Source organism: Choloepus didactylus, chromosome 22 (assembly GCF_015220235.1).
Source record: "Choloepus didactylus isolate mChoDid1 chromosome 22, mChoDid1.pri, whole genome shotgun sequence".
In the NCBI taxonomy this organism is placed as follows: domain Eukaryota; kingdom Metazoa; phylum Chordata; class Mammalia; order Pilosa; family Megalonychidae; genus Choloepus; species Choloepus didactylus.
Window position 1 is genome coordinate 15422307 of NC_051328.1, and position 10294 is coordinate 15432600.

Here is a 10294-nt window from a genome sequence, read left to right on the forward strand (position 1 = left end):
TAAAGTTTGCATAAAATATATATGTCAACTGCACATCATATCTCTGCATATCATCTTGGCTTAATACATCAAAGTAAAAAATTGTTTAGCCTATTATCCCTTACTAATTATCATCAGTACCCAGCACATCATACTCAAAATTGTGAAGGAAAGACAAAACTAATATTATATAAGTCTTAAAATATTCATTCATTCATTCACTTTGTTCTTTCAATCGTTTTTCTATTATTCACTCATTCAGCTTTTTGCTGGACCTTGGTTGATATTTATTAGTTACCTCTTTTGCAACTATTCCCTTTTTGTCCCTTCTTAGCAATGCTTTCTATTTTCCAGCCAAGCAGTTGTGCCCTTCTCATTTCTAGGTGTGTGCCCTGATTGAGTTAGGCCAATAAAAAAATCATCACCCTACAGTTGGTGATAGCCTCAGGCTCAACATGTTGAAATCCACACTGATGATGTAACAGTTTTGAGCATATACATGTCACATGTCACAGTATACACCTTCACATAGAAGAAATTCCTGGGGATAAACAAGGAGAGCTAGACAGAAATGCAATAAATTTAGGAGAATGCTATAGTAAGAATCATTATTATAAATGATTAATTTGTAAGATTTTATTTTGCAAAAGATATCTATTGTCACAAGAATGTTGCCTAACAAACAACCCCACACTCCGAGGGCCTAATAAGCATAATTGCTCAGGCAGTTCTCCTGTTCTTGGCTTCAATTACATATCTGGTATTGGCTGGCAGTTGGATTATGGCCTTGATTGTTCGGATGATTGGAATGACTGGCCTCTGATTTATGTGTCTCTCAGTCTCACCCGGGGACTTCTGGGCTAGCCTGGGCATTTCCTTCTCATGGTGATACAGAGGGAAAAAGTAAACAAGTCATGCACCCCTTTCAACCCTTTTTTTGAGTGAAATCTGCTAAGATTCATTTGACCCATTTCACACTACACGCTGGACTCAATGTCAGTGAGAGAGAGAGCACTACACAGTTAGATGGCAAAGGGTATACGCACAATAAGTGTTGAATAATTGGGGCCATTATTGTAATCTGTAATATACTTTATTTTCATAAAGACTGAATTACAAGATAATCTATTACTACATTGACCTCAACTTCATCTTGTTTTCATTTCTCAACCACAATCCTCTTCCTTATAAATTATTCTCTCTCTCTCTTTCACGGTTCCTTTTCAGTGCCCTAAATTTAATTCAGCTTCCCCATGTGGACATTTTACTAATCCTTGGGGCTAGTTTATTATGAGGTTTGTGGGGAGAGTGATATTTGCCTTGCTTGGAATGCTTCTTCCCCTGCTGTAAAACCAAGGTAGAATAGGGGAGAGGACTAAATGATAGGATGAAAAGTCTAGATTATGGAATTCTGATTTTTAAATCCTCCACATCCAACTTCATAATCTGTGAACTCAGGAATATGCTTAAATTCTTTGATACCTAGTTTATTTTGATGTACAAGAGCCTAATATGCTTAGCATGCAGTGTCATTTGAGAGATCAAAATTGATAACATATTTGAAATTCCAAGGCTAGCATCTGGCTTAATGTGTGAAAAATAAACAATTTTTTTTCTTAGCTCTCCCTTTCTGTGTAGATAGAAATTTGTAGGTTTCTTTTTCTAGCAGATGTTCAAACCTGAGGCCTGAAAAGAAGTTAGTTCAATGGGAAAAACGGTTCTACTTTTTCTCCTCTTCAGAAACTATCACCAGGATACAACTATGAACAATATTTTCTATTTAAATATCTAACCTGGCTACTCTGTTTTGATCTTTAATTGTACTTTTTACTAACTAATGGCAAAATACTTTCCTTTCTGGCATATACCAAGAAAGATGGATAGAGACAGGTACATAAAAGGGTAGTCTGACTGTCCCTTCTGTTTGGGAATTGTTTTGGCATCTGCTTTTAAGTGTACTCTATTGCCTGTTAGGAATCCATGTACCCTTCAGCTGCAGGTTCCACACAGAGCTTGTAATAAGATGAACTTTGCCCTAGTATTTCTCTGTAGTGGATAAAGTGTTTTCTTCCTGCCAAGGTCATCCTTTCTGCTCCAGGTGCTAATTTCTGCTGCTCTTGATCCACTCATATTATTGATAGTGGAGTCCTTGGTACCTGTTATATTGAAATATTACTAATGTATGAACTGTAACATTAAATTTCTAATCTAATCAATCAAATGGCATACATATGCAGTAGATGCTTGGCTAGTAAAAAGATTAATTGCCATACACAATGAAAACTAACTCTCTATAAGGTGAAATATTGCATATCTCCCAGAGAAAGATGGAAGCCTGAACACTGTGTTACGCTAATGACTACTTCTGCCATTCAACCATATGGATTGCCTTTAAGACAAACCGAAATGAAGATTAAAGGCATGTAAAATCAACTCTCTATTAAAGCAGTTAGGGCTTTTCTCCAGATTCCACAGGAAAATTATGCAATCTGTTGCAAAACCAGGCACTTGTCTCCCAGATGGTGCCCAGAATCTATCTGAGCAAACACTTCTTCTCTACTCTGTGAAACAAACTGGGCAGATTTTTTATTCTCTGTGCTTGATTATGCATTTGAAGACATTTACACAGGAAGGGCCTTATAGAGTTGCTGTGAATTTGCATTGTAAAACTCCACAATGTTGTGTTAATATACACTTCTGAGAGCAAACCTGAAGTTATGAAGTAAAAGATGCCATTTTCTGAGATATGCTATGTCCCTGATTTGTTGGCTGACATTGTTTTTCCAGAAGTATTCTGTATTATAATCAGGAAGTAAGGCCAAGAGTCTCTCAGATTGTTGATAATCTCTTGTTAATTAATGTGAACCTGATTGCTTTTCTGAAGGACTATTGTCAAATTAATTGTTAGTGTTAGGGTACATGCTTTTAATTATTTTTGAGGATATTTTGAACAGAAAGTTCTTTATCAATTGAATGGAAATAAGGAAGGATTTTACTTTCTTTTTACATTTGTGGCAAATATGTTTGTTTCATACATAAGGAACAGCAATTGCTGATGACTGCTATGTGACAGAAAGATCAGACTACATTAACCACCACATTCTTTTACCAATTTTGCCCATGTCCCCTTGCCTTCGTTCCTGTTGCTTCTTCTGCCCCTCCCCGACTTGACTAACTCCATGCATCCTTAAGTTCATGTCAGATATTATTATTCCTGCAAGATATTTCTCATCACGTGGAACTGAATTAGGTGCATGTTATGTGCTTCTAAGGCAGTAGGAATATACCTGCCCCACTGACAATGCTTGCTCTCAAGAATCTAGTCTATGAGGAAGAAAAATTTACTGTATTTAAATGGTTTATTTATCTTTCATTTCTGTAGACCCTCCCTAGTGAAAAATCTTGGCCCATGCTAAGCATTCATAAATTTTTGCTTGCTCAATTCATGGAATATAGATCAATGGTTAAATAAACAAATAGACTAGCTAACTAACTGGTCAGTTAAGTCATGAGGGAAACTTCAAAGAAAAACAAAGCTTCAGGATTTTAGGCTTCCACTTTGACATGTAAAAGATCTTGGAAGTTGTCACTCTCACCCTCACAAGAAAAGATATCTGAACAAACTGAAAATCAAGGACTTTTCTTAGATCTGTTAGATAATTGAGATCACAGAAAAACCATCCCCAAAACAGGAGAAACAGGTTGAATACAGAAAATACAGATCAGTTTACCAGACAAAGAAGCCGTTGAGGCCCGGAAATGAGTAGGAAGGCTTATACAGTAACATAAATTAATTGCTGGAGTTGTATGAACTAGCTTGGTAGTTAAAATACCCTGGGGCCCCAGCCTTAGGGAGCCCCCACACCCACCCCACATACACTTTTCATTTTACCTCCAGGAGCCCCATCAAGCTTTACCAGACTAGGAGGAAAAGGTGTTACCCAGTTCTAGCCCCTACTAGACTTCATGTATTGCCTGATGAGGGAAAAATAAAGGTCCCACCCCAGAAACACAGGACTACTAGAAACTGAGATCTACTCTTAGGAATGGAGAAGGCTTCACCCCTCATCCCCCACCCCACACATCTTACCATCATACCAGCAGGGCTCTCCTTTATGAAAATAGTAGACTACAGGTGAAAGAGGGCTATATAAGAAGGGATTTCTAGACAGCAGGGAAGACAAGAAAAGGACACTAGGGGTAATTGAAGCCTCTGATACCTTTAGCTACACAAAACAGTAAACACAGCCAAACTTCTGGCCAAGTAAACATAAATCTTCACACTAAAGACATCTACCTCAGTTCCTCTTAACCTATACATCACATCTGGACTTCAACACAAAATTACAAAGCATGCTAAAGAAAAAACACAATCTGAAGAGTCAAAGCAATCTTCAAAACCAAATTCAGATATGGCAGAAATTTTGCAATTATCAGACCAGGAAAATAAAATAACTACTATTGATATGCAAAGGGCTCTAAAGAAAAAAGTGGACAGCATACAAGAACAGATGGGTAATGGAAGTGGAGAAATTGAAGTACCAAGAAAGAATCAAAAAGAAATGCCAGAAATAACAAACACTGAAAGAGATATAAAGAATGCCTTTCATGGGCTTATCAGCTAAATGTCTGAGGAACAAATATGTTATGTCAACAGAAAATTCCCAACTGAAATGCAAAGAGAAAAAAAGAATGAAAGATAATGGAAAAGAGTATCCATGAACTGTGTGTCAATTACAATAGGTATAACATATGCATAATGGAATCCCAGAAAAAGAAAGAAAGGAACCAAGAAATATTTGAAGTAATAACAACTGAACTTTTTTCTAAAGTGAATGACAGAAATCCAACCACAAATCCAGGGAGCTCAAAGAACATCAAGAAGAATAAATACCAAAAAAAAATCTACATTTAGCTTTTCAGAGCCAAACTTCAGAAAACTAAAGAAAAAGAGAAAATCATGAAAGTCAGAGGAAAAAAATACCTTACCTATAGAAGAACAAATATAAGAATTACAATGAACTTCTCATCAGAAACCATGCAAGTAAAAAGAGAGTGGTGTTTGGGTTTGGTAAAGCTGCTGGAATGCAATATACTAGAAATGGGTTGGCTTTTACAATGGGGATTCATTAGTTTAAAAATGTACAGTTTTAAGGCCATGAAAATGTCCCAGTTAAGGCATCAACAGGAAGATACTTCTCTGAAGAAAGGCTGCTGGCATCCAGGGTTCCTCTGTCAGATAGCAAGTCACATGGCTGGTGTTTGCTGGTCCTTCTCTCCTTTGATGCTTTCTGCTCCTGGCTTCAGTGGCTCTCTCAGCTCCTCCAGGGGCTTTCCTCTAAGCTTCTCTGGGTATTTACCTCTCTGAGCTGAGCTCTCCGGCTTTTTTTCTGTCCTTTATCCTTTTATAAAGGGCTCCAGTAAAGGATTAAGACCCACCTTGAATTAGGTGGGTTACATCTCAATTAAGGAACCTAATGAAAAGGTCCCATGATAATAGGTCCACACCCACAGAAATGGATTAAAGAACATAGCCTTTTATGGGGTACATAACAGCTTCAAACCAGCATAAGTGTAGTGACGTGTTGAAAGAAAAAAAGAAAACCACCAACCTAGAATTTTGAATCCGGTGAAATTAGCCTTTAACTGTGAAGGAGAAATGAACACTTTCTTATACAAACAAAAATGAGGGGATTCATTGCCAGTAGACATGTCTTGCAAGAAACATTCTACAGAGAGAAGGAAAATAATATAGGTCAGAAACTCGAATCTGCATAAAGAAAGGGAGTCAGAGAAAGAATAAGTGAAGATAAAATAAAACATATTTCTGATTTCTATATGATTTAATAGTTAACTTTGTTCAAAGTAATAACACCCATAATGTATTAGGTAATTATAGCATATGGATAAGTGAAAGGATGGCAGCTATGTTGTAAGAAATGTAAAGGGAGAATTATAAGCTATCTGTGCTACATGTGAAGCTGTCTAGTGCTATTTGAAAATGTACTTTGATTAGTTGTAAATGTATATTATAAACTGTGGCATCACTAAGAATTTTAAAACGAAGTATATTCAATATGCAAAGAGATGAGAGAAAAATGGAATCATATTAACATGCTCAATTAAAACCAGAGAACGCCAAATAGAGGATAAAATCTTAAGAAAGTACAAGTGCAAAGAATACAAAAGTTACAAACATGATAGATAGTAATCTAATTATATCAGTAATCACTTCAGATGTCAGTAGTCTAAATACACCAATTAAAAGACAGAGTCTGACAAAATAGGTCAAAAAAGAAGAGCCAACTGTAAGTGGTCTACAAGAAATTCACTTTAAGGGCATAAAGAGATAGAAAGTAGAGGCGGCCCTGCTGCCCTGCGGGAGCCATGCAGCGTCTGAGGTCGTCCCGGGAGGGGAGCTGCGGCGGCCTCGGGCCCGGGTGTTCCCGGGGGCGGCCGAGGGGCAGCCGGCCACAGCCCTCAGCGGCGAGGCGGCAACCCGCAGCTCCCGCGCCGCCTGTCCCGGAGCTGACGCCGCCCTGAGTGAAGGAGCAGTCCCCAGAGTGCGCGCCAGCATCCTGTGCACCGAGCACGGCCGAGGCGAGATCCTGCCCGACAGCCCCGCCCTCAACGTGCGCCTGGTCAGCAGCCACCGCCTGCAGGATGGCATAGTAAATCCAAAAGAAAAAAAAACGATTTGAAAACTGTACCGAAATTCTACTGTGTCCAGTTGAAGGATGCCCTAGAGGCCCTGACAGACCATTTTTTTTCAATTCTGTCTTGTAAAACAGCACTTTATGAAGACGCATGCTGGAAAGAAGCATAAATGTGTAGTAAGTGCCGCGATTCTTGTGGTACTGGATGGGACTTGAAAAGACAAGGCAGGATTGAGGCAAGACCTTCCAGTGCACATGTGCTGTGCTTAGGCCAGCAGAACTGCCTTGCCGTCTCACACACCCACCAAACTGGCCATGAGATCTCTGCTGAGCACCAGGATTCACCTAGTAATAAAAGGAAAATGGAGAACTACATGAACAATCAGAAGCTGTCAAAAATGACCATTGAATTGTTGATTGATAAACCAACCTCTAGACCAGACACTCAAGAACTAGAAGCTTCAGATGTAAAGCTGGTAGCTCCCTTAGAAGACTCGTGAATTTCTAATGACAGAAAGCAGACTCTTACAACACCTCCAAGGTATCCTCAGAAGTTGCTTTTTAATGGCCTGTTCTGCGGTTTTCTCCTGTGCCTGTCTTTGTGCCTAATACAGCGGACTCCTTGGCCCAGTCTGTGGTAGTGGGTGTCGATCAGAAGGGCTCTCCCACGGGTGCTGTTCACTTACTTCCCTTGTCCACGGAAACCCTGATCCTTGGACTGGGTTGAGAGGCTTGCTCTCTTAAGGAGAGCCTGCCTCGCTCAACAATTGTGAATCCCATTGCTGTTGAGCGATCAGTACATGTGTTCAAGTGAACTTGGGTGAAAGTCCACATAGTACTTTACAACAACCAGGGAGCACATGTTGTGAGAACAGCATTTCTTCCGTCACTGTGCACACAGCTGTGTCTCACGGCTCACAAAGCTGCATGCCTTTTGTGTGGTGGGCCTCCCCAGATTCCTCTGTATCATCTTGTTCTTAAACTCATTTGACGTTTGACCAAGTTTCACTTGCCATTATTGTTCATACTCAAACATTGTTACCCAGTTCTAAAGAAACTTTATTTATAGTCACTCAGACTGATGCTTTTTTACATGTTTGCTTCCAGAGAAACTCAAACCAGTGGAGGGCAAAGGTCCACAGATGACCAGCAACACATGGACCAAGCTGTAATGTGTGGAGATGTTTTAGAGACTGCCCAGTCATCATACAAGGTTTTTGCAGACAATATTGTAAGCAACACTTGGGTAGCAGAGACTGTAACTCATGGTTTGACTTTAAATCAAGATACTGAGAAACTTGTACCAGTTATAAAATTCGGTGAACAGAGTAGTGTGTTTTCATTACAAAACATGACAAACCGTGAAGTTATTAAGTGATTTAGAAAACAATCTTGTCAAGCAACCTGCCAGGTCAGACTTTGGATAATCTCAGTCTTTTGTCTGACATGAAAACAGGACCTGACAATCAGCTCCCATCTGGCCCAACCCAAAATCCTGGAATAGATTTTGATATTGAAGAGTTGTTTTTTTAAAATTCAGTTTTATTGGCATATATTCACATACTATACAGTCATCCATGGTGTACAATCAGCTGTCCACAGTACCATCATATAGTTGGGCATTCATTACCCCAATCTATTTTTGAACATTTTCTTTACACCAGAAAGAATCAGAATAAGAATAAAAAATAAAAGTAAAAAAGAACACTGAAATCATCCCCCCCCATCCCACCCTATTTTTCATTTAGTTTTTGTCCCCATTTTCCTGCTCATCTATCCATACACTGAATACAGGGAGTGCGATCCACAAGGTTTTCACAGTCACACCGTCACCCCTTGTAAGCTACATTGTTATACAATAGACTTCAAGAGTCAAGGTTACTGGGTTGGAGTTTGGTAGTTTCAGGTATTTACTTCTAGCTATTCCAATACATTAAAACCTAAAAAGTGTTGTCTATATAGTGCATAAGAATGTCCACCAGAGTGACCTCTCAACTCCATTTGAAATCCCTCAGCCACTGAAGCTTTATTTCGTATCATTTCACTTCCCCCCTTTTGGTCAAGAAGATGTTCTCAATCCCACGATGCCAGGTCCAGATTCATCCCCAGGAGTAATATTCTGTGTTGCCAGGGAAATTTACAGCCCTGGGAGTCAGGTCCCACGTAGTGGGGAGGGCAGCGAGATCACCCACCAAGGTGGCTTAGTTAGAGAGAGAGGGCCACATCTGAGAAGCAAAGAGGCGCTCAGGGGGAGACTCTTAGGCACAGTTATAAGCAGGTTTAGCCTCTCCTTTTCAGCAACAAGCTTCATAGGGGCAAGCCCCAAGACAGAGGGCTCAGCACGTCAAACCGTCAGTCCCCAGTGTTTGCGAGAACATCAGCAGCAATCCAAGTGAGGAAGCCCAGCACTTCTGCATCCTCCCCCAGCTCCTCAGGGGCACCCTGAATATATATTTTTATTCTTAAGAGTTTTTTTTTTGACCTCAAATATCCAAACTCAAATGAAAGAGAGTGAACTCAGCAATATGAACACTGAACCAGTCTTAGAATGCCTGGACATAGAGATCCAAACTGACTTCTTACTTGTAGACACCTCTGCTCAATCCTACAGTTTTAGGGGAAATGCCAACTTCTTAAGCCTTGAAACATTTGATATGCAGACACAGACAGACTTAAACTTCTTTTTAGACAGCAGCCCTCATCTGCCTCTGGGCAGTACTCTGAAACACTCTAGGTTTTCCATGAGCATTGATTCAGCTGACACAGAAACCAAACAGAAGGGATTGCCACTAAAAATCTCCCTGCTTTTAGAAAGCAAAGTTCAGTTGAACAGTACAGAAACAGACACTTGATTCTGGTTTTGAAACCCTGGAAAGTTTGTTTTCTACCAGTAATGAAACTCAAATAGCAATGGATGACTTCCTTCTATCCTATTTGGCCTGGAACACGATGGAATCTCAGAACAGTTCTGTGGAAACCCAGACATGCAGAAGTACACATGACTCCAGCTTCTAAAAGTGAAGACAATGAGTGGGATGGCATTTACAATTTTCTTCTGGATTTAGAAAATGGGGAATGGGGACAACAGGATTAACGATTGAATGTAGTCACTTATGCAGTTGCTTAGATTCCTTCTGGTTCTTTGCCTTTTGTACTTGTAAACATGAAATATGTGTATAAATGTGAATGTATTATACAGTATATGATGTAAAAAAGTAAAGGTGAAGCTCAGGTGAATTTTAAGGCAGTCTCATTCTTCTGCCTGAAAATGTAATGTGGATATATGTCATTATGCATTTGTCAAAACTTCTAGAAATATACAACTCAAAGAGTGAAACTTAGTAATCTTTTGACTATAGTCAATAATATATCAATATTGATTTATTAATTGTAGCAAAGATATCACACTAAAGCCAAGAGTTAATATAGGAAACTGTGTGCAGGGATAGGGAGATGAGGGTGGGGTCAGTATATGGAACTCTGTGTAATCTGTTCAAGTAGTCAGTACATCTAGAACTGTACTAAAAAGAAAATCTATTAATTATCTTAAAAAATATATCCAAAGTGTTAACATTCCAATTGTCTAGCAGTCCCAATTAAGAAATGTTTTAGTAACAATTTTATTTTTCCAAGTCTTCCCTCATACAAATGGATTTTTT

At 39.2% G+C, this 10294-nt stretch overlaps 1 pseudogene; it reads left to right on the forward strand.

Moving 5' to 3' along the window:
* Positions 1-6366: 6366 nt before the first annotated feature.
* Positions 6367-9650, forward strand: LOC119518388 (annotated as a pseudogene).
* Positions 9651-10294: the final 644 nt, after the last annotated feature.